Here is a 15,240-nt window from a genome sequence, read left to right as displayed (position 1 = left end):
GGGCATTCTCATTAGATATGCTTTTTTCGTTTTGGAAGCTGTCACAAAGATGTACTTATAATATGTCACGAGATAGGAAGCCATTGGAAGCAATGCTTATATACCCTCATAGTTGACTTTGCAAACAATAGTTGGGACCTCTTTATACCTGCTTAAAGTCTCTTTGTATTTGTGAGTTTGAGGGTTATATTTTTATATCCCATGCCTCCATAGGTTGAGGCCCTTTGTTGTGGATAGAGAGCTGAACTCGAACAGCGGGTTTTTTTCCTAAAAACCTGTATTAAATACGTGGCCAACAAGATTCAAACCTGAGTTGCTTTGATACCATCTTAAAGTCCCTGCCACTACGGGAAAACTTGGAAGTTGTTGTGAGGGTTTAGGGTTATATTTTTATATTCGAACATAACTTATACTCTTAGAAATTAAACTACTTTCCACTTAAGGTAGGCATGTTTATATAGTTAACAGATTTAATTTTACTTGTGCCTTCGCAAAGCAAAGTGAAAATGTATGCGGAATACATTGACCTGATGGATTTTTTGGAGTACATCTGCCATACTGCATGTAAACTAATGTCAAAATAAACATCATTTTGGTCTATGCCCTTTGAAAATTTCTGAATTTTTTCATTTGAACCACAAAAATTTCTGTCAGATTCAGAAATTTTTTTATCAGGCACCATTGCTGAGCTCTTTATGACCTCATAAAAGTCAGGAGTTAGGAAGCCATTGGAAGCAATGCCTATATAAACTCATGGTTGGTTTTGCAAACAATAGTCGAGACCTCTTTATAACTTCTTAAAGACCCTGTCATCAAAACTCCGAAGTTCCCGAATTTGTAATGAGTTTGAGGGCTATATTTTATATCCCAACATGCCTCCGCTGGTTGAGGCCCTTTGTTGTGGGCAGAAACCTGAGCTCATGCAACAGTCCTTTTTTTCTAAAAAATCTGTATTAAATACGTGGCCAATAAGATTCAAACCTAGGTTACTCTGATACCATCTTAAAGTCCGTGCCACTGCAGCAAAACTCTAAAGTTGTGGTGAGGGTTTAGGGTTAATATTTTTATTTTCTAACATAGCTTATACTCTTAGATTTTTAACTGCTTTTCGTTAATGTTGGCACATGTTTATATAGTTACCAGATTTAATATTAGTTATGAATTTGCAAAACAAAGAGAACATGTATGTGGAAAATATTGAACTGGTGGATTATTTGGAGTACATCCGCAATAGTGCATCTGAACTAATGTCAAAATAGACAACATTTAGATCCATACCCTTCAAAAATTTCTGAACTTCCTCATTTGAACCGCAAAAATTTGGGTGAGATTCAGATTTTTTTTATCAGGCACCATTGCAGAGCTCATTTGAAATGTGTGTTTTCCATTACCTTTTTTTTTCGGAAAACAACCAAACAGGCTCTTAGTATACTTACAAGTGCAAAGCCAGGCCGATAAGTATCTTAAAGGTACAACTGAAAACGAATACACAGACGTGATGGCCAGAATACATGTAAAGCATTCGTTCGAATGGAAAAACTACATTGAAGAGCGAAACAACCTGTTAAGGCTCACAGATTTGGTTCTAAAAGCCAATTGCTTCACTTCTGTTGAGTTTATTTAAAATTACTTATGAGATGAGTTTATTTGAAATTAGTTATCAGATGCTTTCCTGTTTGGCCTTTGTGTGCTGTTTACTTCGGTGTTCCAGTGTGAATTTGAAACTTATAATGACTAATATTCCAAGATGCTCATGCGACTCTTAGTAAATGCAATCTCTTAGTATGTTTTTGTGTGCTTGTTCACAAATTTTATATTCTTCTATGATGATTTAATATTTAAAGTCCTATCTGATAATTGCTTGTGTGGGTCTTGGTAATGAATATTCTAATTTTAGCTTGCTCTGATACCCCTTTCTGTTATTTGCACAAAAACCTTCAAAGACGATGATACAACATATAGTTCAAGTACATTCCTGAAGTGTGAATCCATGTTCAACCGCACATATCCCAGGATACTAGATGGACTTCGTACTAAGCTTGCTGCATAGGAAATAACGGAAGATTAATGTTTTCAACAGTTAAGTGGATTCCTCTTTGGTACGCGGGAATGAGTGAGAATGGAATATCAATTCTCATTTTTTTTCCTTCCTACCAAACACAACTTTTTTTTTTAAAGTTAAAATGTTCATTCTCACTTCTCATCAATCCTCACTTTATGTGAGAATGAGCATTCCCAATGAAATGATAGGGAATGAGCATTCCCACTTAAGTGGGAACTAATAAAATATAAAATTTTGAAATACGTCCATTCCCACTTCATTTTATAAATTGCACCTAAATGTGAGAATGGAAATGAGTATTCCATTATCACATTAATTCAATTCTATTACTTTGTCTATTCCATTCTCGTTTCCGTCGATTCTCACTTACCAAATGAGGCGTAAGTTTTTAGTGGAATAGCCGTATTCATGTTTAAAACGGAATAGAGACTAGTTTAAAAAAGAAAAACACATACTGCATAGTCATTTTATGATTTACGATTGGGAAAAATGTTTCCAGTCCCCAAAACCCAAGAAAACGTGCTCCCCCCCCTCTCAAGACTTTGTCAACGAGTGTTTTGCCCCCAAAAATAAAGATTTTGTTCTCTGAGCCCCCAAAACATAAAACCCAAGAGATTAAAATATGTGAAGACCATAATATCTTTTTTTCTCTTTTTTTTTTATCATGATGTACTAAGATGATAGTTGAAATGATTGATGGAGATTATTTTATTATTTTCGTTTTTTATTATTTTCGTTGTTGATGAGGGGAACTAACTGTGAATGTTGTGAAGGTTATGAGTTTAATTGTTAAGATTACGGGTTGGTTGTTAAGGTTACGGTTTTAATTATTAAGGTTACGAATTTGTTGTTAAGGTTACGGGTCGGTTGTTAAGGTTACACGTTGGGATATATATGTATATATATTTTGAGTGGAATGAATACTTTGGGTCACTTGGCCTAGTAGTAAAGTTTGAGAGTTCAGACAAGAGGTTAGGAGTTCAAACCCCTACAGCTATAATATTTTTAGAATATACCTTGTTAAGGATAATGGTTGATTGTGAATGTTACGGGTTGGTTGTTAGGGTTACGAGTTTGTTGTTAAGAATATGCGTTGGTTGTGAATGTTACGCTTTGGTTGTGAAGTTAACCTACACAACAAACCCGTAACATTAACAACAAACCCGTAACCTTAACAACCAACCCATATCCTTAACAACGAATATTCTAAAAACCCGTAACGGGTTGGTTATGAAGGTTACGGGTTGGTTGTTAAGGTTACGAGTTTGTTGTGTAGGTTAACTTCACAACCAAAATGTAACATTCACAACCAACGCATATCCTTAACAATAAACCCGTAACCTTAACAATAAACCCGTAACCTTAACAACAAACTCGTAACCCTAACAACCAACCCGTAACCTTCACAATCAACCATTATCATTAACAACGAATATTCTAAAAATATTGTGGCTGTAGGGGTTTAAACCCCTAACCTCTTGTCCGAACTTCCAAACTTTACCACTAGGCCAAGTGACCCAAAGTATTTATTCCACTCAAAATATATATACATATATATCCCAACGTGTAACCTTAACAACCGACCCGTAACCTTAACAACCGACCCGTAACCTTAACAACCAACCCGTAATCTTAACAATTAAACTCGTAACCTTAACAATTAAACTCGTAACCTTCACAACCAACCCGTAACCTTAACAACCGACCCGTAACCTTAACAACCCACCTGTAACCTTAACAACCGACCTGTAACCTTAACAACAAATTCGTAACCTTAACAATTAAACCCGTAACCTTAACAATTAAACCCGTAACCTTAACAATTTCTCAATATAAACAAAAACAATTAGTTTCCTCATCAACAACAAAAATAATAAAAAATAAAAATAATAAAATAACAATCCCCTTCAATCATGAGAGAGAGAGAGAGAGAGAGAGAGAGAGAGAGAGAGAGAGAATCCATAACCTTAACAATTGACCTGTAATCTTAACAATTAACTCGTAACATTAACAATTAACCCGTAACTTTAACAATCTCCCAATACAAATAGTTAGTTACCCTCATCAACAACGAAAATAATAAAAAATAAAAATAATAAAATAATCTCCATCAATCATTTCAACTATCATCTCAGTACATTATGACAACTATCATCTCAGTACATTATGATAAAAAGAAAGAGAGAGATAGAATGATATTATGGTCTTCACATACTTTAATCTCTTGGGTTTTGTGTTTTGGGGGCTCAAAGAACAAAATCTTTATTTTTGGGGCAAATCAATGGGTTTTGGGGGCTGGAAGCATTTTCCCCTTTACAATTCCTAGCGGATGATGTATACTTGATTACATGATATCATATTTGATTGTGTAAAATGGACCATAGTTCGCCCTGAAAATCTTGAGATTTTTGCATACATATTGTAAACACTCATGAAAATAACCTTTTATTTCCTAGAATGCCCCTCTATGCATCTAATTTTTGGGGTTTCTCTCTTTAAACCCAAAGTTTTACTCCCACTTATTTAAAAACCCACTCACTTTTATAAGCATCCGTACACCCAAAAGTAATCCTATCACTTATTTTTAAACCCATTCTCCCAAATACTGCCTTCCTGTACACTATATTTGAGAAAAATAAAAATAATTCCAAGATTACCCTTTTCTAAATTATAATCCCTCTTTCACACAGGAAGCCATTATTGATCGCATTCTTTAAAAATCCCTAACCAAATTTCATTAATCACCTCCAAATCCCTCGACGACCGTCTCTAAGTTCGCTGATGACAAGTGAACCTCATTCGTGGGATTTGAGATTATCGCATCCAGTGACCCTCACATGCTCTAGAGGCTCTATACACATATTGCTATAGTTGATCACCTATTGTCTCATTTGCCGACTGCCGGTGAGTTCCATCAGAGCCTAGCAAACTTCAAACGTGCCTCCAAAAACTCTCAAAGACCCAGATCCCCTTCGTCCCTCAATCCCCGTCATCGAAAACATGTTCATGAAACCACGACTGCTAATTTCTCAGCCATGAGTTCTCAAACATTGATGGAAAAGAATTTTGAAGTAATTTTTTTGTAATTTTCTATTTCTTTTTTGTAACTTTTTCTTTGTCCATGAAAGGAAATTTGAGAATTTTTGTAAATGTTGTATCCTTTCAGGTTGTTCACGAGATGAACTTGGGAACCTTTTGGTTCAATGCTTGGTGCTCTAGATAGATGTTGATAATTGTGGTGATTTTGTTGGAGTTCTATTATTACTTTCTTGATGTAATATTTGCTACATGCGATGCGAAACAATTGTTGTTGCTAATTTTTATAAAAGTTTGGTTGATTTTGGGAACATCGTATACAACATCACACGTTTACATTGCTCAGAAAAAAAACTGATTTGATATTTACCACTAACTTTTATAATTTTTAGAGACCATAAAAAGCTATACTTTATCAATAAAGAGCTATACTACAGTCATGGAGAGCTATATTTTGGCATAAATAGCTATACTTTCATGATAAGGTGTCACACTTTACTGTAAAGAGTTATATTTTTTTAAAAACTAGAAAATTAAGAGTGGATCTCTCGTCGACATGAATAATTGATCAAACAACACATTGTATACATCATCACACGTTTACATTGCTTAGAAAAAAAATAATTTGATATATTCCACAATATTTTAGAATTTTCAGAGACCATAAAGAGCTATGCTTAATCAATAAAGAACTATACTATGGTCATAGAGAGCTATACTTTGGTATAAAGAGCTATACTTTCATGATAAGGTGTCACACTTTACTGTAAAAAGGTATACTTTTTTAAAAACTGGAAAATTAATAGTGGATCTCTCGTCGACATGAATAATTGATCAAACAACACATTGTATACAACGTCACACGTTTACATTGCTAAAAAAATAATTTTGGGATTTTTGTCTTTTAACCCACAGTTTTACCTCAACTAATTAAAAACCCATCAACTTTCATGAACGCTTATAAACCCAATATACCCCAAACCACTTATTTATAAACCAAATCCGTACAATACCCTCAATCCTTATATTGTATTGTGGGGGCCACAACGTGGGAAGAAGTTTTTGTTCAGCAGTTTTTCGTTCATGCCTATAAATACACATTGGTTCTCCTAGGCTTTGGCGAAGGCAGCGGGTGAAAGAAAAAAGGAAGAGGGCGCAAAGGCTTCGTGCAAAGCGGAAAAGGCAGCGTTCTTTGGGCGGCGTGCAAAGAAAAAAGGGAGCAGCGAAAGCAGCGAACTGCCGACTTTGTGTGTGGATTTCTGTGCAGTCCTTTTGTGTTCTTAAGAGAGATATTTGTGTGAGGGGTTTGAGAGATTGTGTGAGGGTTTAGATTGAGTGATTGTAAACCCTAGTTGTATTCTCTCCTCTCTAATAGTAGATCTCCCCCGCCTTGCCCCGTGGACGTAGGCAGTTTGCCGAACCACGTAAAATTGATTTGTTTGAGTTTGTGGCCATTGTAATAGTTTTAGGATCCCTCGACAGGTCAGTCCTAGAACTGATGAGAGGAAGAGCCGATATCTCACTTGGTTGAGATATCCGCTTCAGATTCTTGTTTCCTTGGTGAGACGGGAATTCTTTTTGATCTTTCTATCTTATTGTGCACCAGAAACTCTGCCGAAATTTCCGCTGCGCACAACATGTATTTCCCCAATAAATACAAAATTTCAAAATTAACCTTCTTCCCCAAATAAGCCTCTCTCTCTCTCTCTCTCTCTCTCTCTCTCTCTCTCTCTCTCTCTCTCTCTCTCTCTCTCTCTTTCCTTCTTTCGTTTCACAAAATCAAAATCTAACGGCGAGCGACAGAGTGGAGAGGAAACGTGAAAGTATAGCTCTTATTATGGTCTATACAAGTTCTAAAACTTAGTGATAAATCAAATTTGTTTTTAGAAAAATATAGCTTTTTATAGTAAAGTGTAGCAACTTATTGTGAAAGTATAGCTCTTTATGGCAAAGTATAACTCTTTATGACCATAATATAGCACTTTACTGACAAAATATAGCTCTTTATGGTTTTTGAAAATTCTAAAACTTAGCGGTAAATCAAGTCAATTTTTTCCCGAGCAATGTAAATGTGTGATGACCTAGACAATGTGTTGTTTGATCAATTATTCATGTCGACGAGAGGTCCACTCTCAATTTTTCAGTTTTTCGAAAAGTATAGATCTTTATACTAAAGTGTAGTACCTTATCATTAAAGTATAGCTCTTTATACTAAAGTATAACCCTTTATGACCATAGTAGAGCTCTTTATTGATAAAATATAGCTCTTTATAGTATCTGAAAATTCTAAAACTTAGTAGAATAAATCAAATCAGTTTTTTCTGAGGAATGTAAATGTGTGATAATGTATATAATGTGTTGTTTAATCAATTATTCATGTCGATGAGAGGTTCACTCACAATTGTCCAGTTTTTTGGAAAAGTATAGCTCTTTATAGTAAAGTACAACGACTTATTATGAAATTATAGCTCTTTATGCCAAAGTATCACTCTTTATACCTATAGTATAGTTCTTTACTGATAAAATATAGCTATTTATGATCGCTGGAATTCTGAAACTTAGTGAAATAAATCAAATTAGTTTTTTCTAAGCAATGTAAATGTGTAATGATGTATACAATGTGTTGTTTGATCAATTATTCATGTCGACGAGAGATCCACTCTCAATTTTTTAGTTTTTGGAAAAGTATAGCTCTTTATTTTCCACATAAATAGCTATATATTTTTCATAAAAAGCTACATTTTGTCCATAAAGAGCTATGTTTTTCATTAAAGAGCTATACTTCTCAAACAATGAGCTAAAATATATCATAAGAGCTACAATATATCATAAAGAGTTATAGTCCTTTCAGAACAACATATAACTAGATATGAGTTCTATATCATTCATAAACTCCATTGGAGATCGAAGACTTGCTATATAATCTTTTTAAAAGATACAAATCGACCAAAAAAATTTTCTAAAGCATTTAGTCAAACATGTAATATGCATCAAATAAGTTCTATTTAATGCACATAATCCTGTTAGATGTTACAAATCAACTAAAAATATTTTTGAAGCATTTTATCAAACACACAATATACAAAATTTTTTGTCCATATATTGTTTTGCATTCCAAGTGTTAAATCCAAAGTCTAATTCTATCCAACATAAAGGTAATCTTGTGACTGTAGGCAAATGTGGTGGTGGAGCTAATCTTTAAGCAATGACCTCGTTGAACGGTTGAAATCAAGATAGAGGATGTGAGAGAATTGGTTGGAGCAGTCGGCAATTGAGAACAAGCTTGGAGTGTTTGAGCTTGTTGGCCAAAGAGTGGAGGGAAAGCTGGTGGACTTGATGTCACGTGCAAGCTTCATGGTGAAGTTTTTTTTATAGAGGAAGTAGAGGAGTGGTAGGAGGAAGAACACAAAGGTCAATTAGGAGGAAGAAAGTGATTTAAGGGGTAAGTTGGGGAGTAGAGGAGTAGACTGGTGAATAATAGGATGGTGAAAAAGTTGTTTGGAAAAGGGACAGAGAGTGAAAGAGAGAATGAAGAAGAGGTTAATATGGGGATATTGAGTTTTTAATATGTATATAATGTATATTTATATGTATTATGAAGACTTGAGTTTAAAAATAAGTGATCTTTGTATTTGGATTTAAGAGGCATTTTATAAGTACATGAGTTTAAAAATAAGTTAGAGTAAAACATTGGGGTAAAGACAAAACCCTGGGGTTTTTCTCTTTTAACCCAAAATTTTACCTCCACTTATTAAAAAACTCATTCACTTATATAAACATTCATAAACCCAAAGTATCTCATCCCACTTATTTTTAAACCCAGTTTGTATAATACACTCATTTTTTATATTGTATTTTCCCAATAAATTAAAAGTTCATATACTACCCTTCATCCCCAAATACAACTGCTCTCTCTCTTCTCTCCCCCCCCCTCTCTTCCCCTCTCCCTCCTTCATTTTACTTTCCCAAATAAAGCTGATCTTCATAGCCCTAAAGAGTCGATTCTCAATTCCAAGAGGAAGGAAAAACAACATCAGCGTGAGTGTGAGCCTGATCAAGGATGTCGCCGGTAAGGATCAGGTGAGCCATGGCACCATGGGCACCACGAGCACACCGCCCACAACATGTTATCCTTGTCGCTGAGAGAGAAGTCAAATTTGACCCTCGTATCCAAGGTTCAATGCGGACTCCTCAGGTATTTCTTGGCAAACCTACAGGAGGTCTTCCTCAACATGAAGTTCTTCATCCTCTTCCTTGTCGTCCCCCTCGCCGTTGTCGCTCACTCCTTCAACTTCTGGGCAAAGTATAACACTTTATGCCGAAACACATCACTTTATTTGTAAATTGTAGCTCTTTATGCTAGAAGTGAAGCTCTTTAATGCTAAATTATAGCTCTTTATTGTCTCTAAAAATTTTAAAACTGAAAAATTTGGTCAGTATTTTTCTGAATAATGTAAATGTATGATGATATGTACAATGTGATGTTTGATCAGTTCTTTATAAAACTGACATCTTCACTCTCGGTGATTCAATTTCTGGGAAAAGTGTAGCTCACTATGCTAAAATGTAGCTTGTTATGCTAAAAGTGTAGCTCTTTATACATTAGTATAGCTCTTTAATGCTAAATTGTAGCTCTTTATTGTCTCTAAAATTCTAAAATTGAAAATAAATCGAATTGATTTTTTTTCGAACAATGTAAATGTATGACGATGTATATAATGTGTTGTTTGATCAATTCTTTATATAACTAACAGGTCCACTCTCGTTTATACAATTTATGAGAAAAGTGTAGCTCTTTACACTGAAGTGTAGCACCTTATTGTAAACATGTAGCTTCTTATACAATAATATAGCTCTTTATGCCTAAATTGTAGCTCCTTAAAGCTAAAATATAGCTCTTTATTGTCTCTAGAAATTCTCAAATTGAAAATAAATCAAATCAGTTTTTTGAACAATGTAAGTGTATGATGATGTATATAATATGTTGTTTGAACAATTCTTTATATAACTGACAGGTCCACTCTCGTTTATACAATTTCTAGGGAAAATGTTTATCTTTATACTGAAGTGTAGCACCTTATTATAAAAATATAGCTCTTTATACAATACTATAGCACTTTATGCCTAAAGTATAGCTCTTTAAAGCTAAAATATATCTCTTTATTATCTCTGGGAGTTCTGTAATTGAAGATAAATCCAATCAGTTTTTTTCTGAACAATGTAAATGTATGATGATGTATACAATGTGTTGTTTGAATAATTCTTTATATAACTGACATGTCCACTCTGTTTTATACAATTTATGAGAAAAGTGTAGCTCTTTATACTGAAGTGTAGCACCTTATTATAAAAGTGCAGCTCCTTATGCAATGATATAGCTCTTTATGACTAAAGCATAGCTGTTTAAAGCTAAAGTATATCTCTTTATTATCTTTGAAAATTCTGAAACTGAAAATAAATTGAATCGATTTTTTCTAAACAATGTAAATGTATGATGATGTACACAATGTGTTATTTAAACATTTCTTTATATAACTGACAGGTCCACTCCGATTTATACAATTTTTGGAAAAATGTAGCTCTTTATACTAAAGTGTAGCACCTTATAATAAAAATATAGCTCTTTATACAATGGTATAGCTCATTATGCCTAAAGTGTAGCTCTTTAAAGCTAAAGTATATCCCTTTATTATCTCTCAAGATTCTAAACTGAAAATAAATCGAATTAATTTTTTCTAAACAATATAAATGTGTGATGATGTATACAATGTGTCGTTTGAACAATTCTTATATAACTGATAGGTCCACTCTGGTTTATACAATTTCTAGGAAAAGTGTAGCTCTTTATACTGAAGTGTAGTACTTTATTATAAAAGTATAGCCCTTTATACAATGATATAGCTCTTCTCTCAAGATTCTAAACTGAAAATAAATCAAACTAATTTTTTTCTGAACAATATAAATGTGTGATGATGTATACAATGTGTCATTTGAACAATTCTTTATATAACTGATAGGTCCACTCTAGTTTATACAATTTTTAGGAAAAGTGTAGCTCTTTATACTGAAGTGTAGCACCTTATTATAAAAGTATAGCTCTTTATGCTTAAAGTATAGCTCTTTAAAGCTAAAGTATATCTCTTTATCATCTCTATAAATTTTGAAAATGAAAATATATCGAATCATTTTTTTTTGAAAAATGTAAATGTATGATGATGTATACAATGTGTTGTTTGAACAATTCTTTATATAACTGACAAGTTCACTCTCGTTTATACAATTTCTAGAGAAGTGTAGCTCTTTATACCGAAGTGTAGCACCTTATAATAAAAGTATAGCTTTTTATACAATGGTATATCTCTTTATGCTAAAGTGTATTCTTTAAAGCTAAATTATATCCCTTTATTATCTCTCAAAATTCTAAAACTAAAAATTGAATCATTTTTTTTGAACAATGTAAATGTGTGATGATGTATACAATGTGTTGTTTGAACAATTCTTTATATAACTGACAAGTCCACTCTGGTTTATACAATTTTGGAAAAAGTGTAGCTCTTTATACTGAAGTGTAACACGCTATTATAAAAGTATAGCTCTTTATTCAATGGTATAGCTCTTTATGCCTAAAGTATAACTCTTTAAAGCTCAAGTATATCTCTTTATTATCTCTGAAAATTCTAAAACTGAAAATAAATCGAATCATTTTTTGTGAATAAATCGAATCAAGTATAGCTCTTTAAAGCTCAAGTATATCTCTTTATTATCTCTGAAAATTCTAAAACTGAAAATAAATCGAATCATTTTTTGTGAATAAATCGAATCTTTTTTTTGTGAACAATGTAAATATATGATGATGTATACAATGTGTCGTTTGAACAAATCTTTATATAACTAACAGGTCCACTTTGATTTATACAGTGTTTGGAAAAAGTGTAGTTCTTTATACTAAAGTGTAGCACCCTATAATAAAAGTATAGCTCTTTATACAATGATATAGCTCTTTATGCCTAAAGTATAGCTCTTTGTTATCTTTTAAAATTCTGAAACTGAAAATAAATCGAATCAGCTTTTTTCTGAATAATGTACATGTGTGGTGATGTATATAATGTGTTATTTGATCAATTCTTTATATAACTGACAGGTCCACTCTGGCTTATACAATTTCTGGGGAAAATGTAGTTCTTTATACTGAAGCGTAAAATCTTATAATAAACGTGTAGCTCTTTATGCAAAATAGTATATACTAATCCAAAAGTTTAGCTCTCTAATGCTAATGCATAGCTCTTTATTGTCTTTAAAAATACAAATAATACATGAATCAGTAATTTTTTGATTAATGAAAATGAATGACCATGTATATAGTGTGTTGATTCTTCAATTCTTTATAATTGATATTTTTAGTCTCGTTTATATAATGTCTGCGTAAAATGTAGCACTTTATGCCAAAATAACACCTTATTTGCAAAGTATAGATCCTTATATAGTTGTATAGCTCTTTATAGCAGAAGTGCAGCTTTTTATTGCTAAAATATAGCTCTTTATTATCTTTGGAGATGAAAAAAAAAATTGAGTCAGTAATTTTTTACTACAGGAAAATTTGATACATTAATTATAATGTGTACTTTGTATACATTTCTACTAGATACAATTCTACTAGATCCACTGATAAATATTTAATAGAAAATTTGATACAACATGATCCATTGGATAGTGCATTTGATACAATATACACGCAAATCATCTATATATACATAATATAAAAAATTTCATACAACACGATACAATGGATACTACTTGGTATACATATTGCAGGCTATAGTTGATTTGCTGTTTGGGTGGCAATGTGATAGTACGAAGATCAAATCGAATGCCAAGAGTGAGGGATTCTCTCAGGTATTTGGTCAAAAAGTTAGAATGCATTGATGAATGGTTTTTGATTGAGGGGTAGTTGTGCATTATGTTGGGTGTTGGCAACAATAGAGAATGGCGAGGAGAAATCGGAGGGTGTATAAAGGTATAGCAGTGGGCTAAGATTGTGGCGGTGCACAAAACCGAACTTCTCTTGGACATTTCATCAAACACCTCTATTGCCTCCTCAACCGACCACAATATCGCATAACTGCTAATTGTTATGGTCCAAATAACTATATCTCTTTTGTCATTCTATCAAACACCTTCTATGCATCAACCTAGTCACCAAAACGTAGATATATATGAGCAAAATTGTTATGCACATACCCTTTACTGAAGCACAAGCTTGACAAGAACCCCTCAATTTATAAGAATGAGACATCTTTGACATGCTATTGCCAAAAAACCCCAAAATTTCATAATGTTAACACATGGTATCTATGAATTTCCCATCAGAAAACTCAAGTTTTCTCAAATCACAAAAAGTATTGTCTAAATCTCAAATAATAAAAAGAAATCCATAGATACCACTGCTCACTGTAATTACTGAATCTTACTATAATCTAGTAATATTATTTGCATACACTTCTCAAATTTGTTAGCTTGATAGATGAATAAATCTATATGCAAATATATCAGATCTCACATGTCATATACTTATGTTCTCTGGGCTAAATATGTAGGATATCAAACTTAAAACACATAATCTTCCCCTGAGGTGGACCTTTAGCCACATGTGAAGGGTTCTAACATAAAATACTCAGTTAGGCAAATAAAAGATGGAAAATAAAGGCATATATATTGCATGCATACATAAGTATAATTACTTGACAATATGAGATTTGAACACCTTACCTCTTTGAAAGTTGGTGCCTAATACCATGTCACATTATTACTTCCCCCAAAAGGATAAACAACATTGAATGTCAAAAGATTAACACTTCCAGTATCAATGTTGATCCAGTAGCTAATCTCACTTTAGTTGAAGTATCAATAACAGTAGCATATATCTTCGGTGTTGATTATGATAACCTTATTTTCTAAATTTAAATTAAGGATGAGGCAAGTTCAACGGGAATACATGCGCAGCTGACGCATTGTTGTGAACACTTGATCTATTTTAGTATTCCTGTGCTTGCGATTAAAATATTTAAACAGACAATCTTGACTTCAACTTGTTGATATGTCAGTGTACATCAGTATGTTACATTCTCTTTATCCATAATAAATTGCTTTTTAATTAGCAATACTTATCAATTATTTTGTCTCAATATTTAGTGTGATACAGGGGAAGACTGATATGTTAGTCTGCATAAGAGTAAATTGTTGGATATTTTGTTGGAGAAAAAGTAATTTTGTCTTAATGAATACTAATAAATTTTGTAATTAAAATATGAGCATAATGGCTATACATTATGACAAACGTTATGAAATTAATTACGGGTTTTGTAACGTCTTTTCCAACCCTATATATATATATATATATATATATATATATAACCCTATATATATATCCGTATGTTGAGCTCAAAAGAATAAGAAAAAATATACAACACGTTTCTCTTGTTTTTCTTCTCCCCTACATATTATTTTCATCTACATTTTCGTTTTATTTTATGAGCAACTTCCTTCATCTGAGCTGAAGCTCTACACTCTCGCCCGAGTGCAGAGGCCGGACGTTTCCGGGGGCTTTTACCGCTAGGGGGGAGGGAACCATCTGTGCCAGGGCGATAGGCGGGTTCTCAATCGTCTAGGGCAGTGATTACACGACTGCTCCCGTCAGGCCTGATTTTTCTTAACTCTTACTTATTTTAATTCAGATTTAATTTATCTGCATGCTATAACCTTTAAAGTTGGTATATTTCCAATAATCTAGAAGATTGATAAGTTTATAGATGTTGTTTCTTAAATCTGAAAATCATTTATAAAATAAAATTTGAAAAAAAAAACTCTGTTCATTCAAAGCAATCTGTTACTGTTCATTCGAGTTTTTACTGTTCATCCGAAAGATTGCATATTAGTATGTGTAATATATATTGACTGTATTTGATCATATTATTGTTTAGTATTTTGTGTGATGTAAGTTTCATCCGTTGGAAGTAAAGGTTTCTTCCTTTCATGCTTAATTATTTGCTGACCAAACTTTTGCTTAGCATTTATGTAAATTAATTAGCATATAATGCGTCTTGATGAAATTTATTTATTATTCATCATCATTGTGTGGGGATGGT

General features: G+C 32.9%; 1 protein-coding gene across 3 annotated transcripts in view; it reads left to right on the top strand.

Moving 5' to 3' along the window:
* The window catches only part of LOC109839793, a 9,719-nt gene extending 1,429 nt beyond the window's left edge, over positions 1-8,290 (top strand). Inside the window, exon 6 of one of the 3 annotated variants that reach the window (XR_002246750.1) lies at positions 8,272-8,290. The gene's annotated coding sequence lies outside the window, so the exon portion shown is untranslated. Of the gene's footprint in view, positions 1-1,943; positions 2,057-5,228; positions 5,401-8,271 lie in introns of those variants that run through there. The other 2 variants (XR_002246749.1, XR_002246751.1) reach the window with 2 other exon arrangements.

The sequence above is a fragment of the Asparagus officinalis genome, chromosome 4 (assembly GCF_001876935.1).
Source record: "Asparagus officinalis chromosome 4, Aspof.V1, whole genome shotgun sequence".
NCBI lineage: Eukaryota > Viridiplantae > Streptophyta > Magnoliopsida > Asparagales > Asparagaceae > Asparagus > Asparagus officinalis.
Note: the sequence above shows the minus strand (reverse complement) of the source record. Positions and strands in the feature narration are given on the sequence as shown.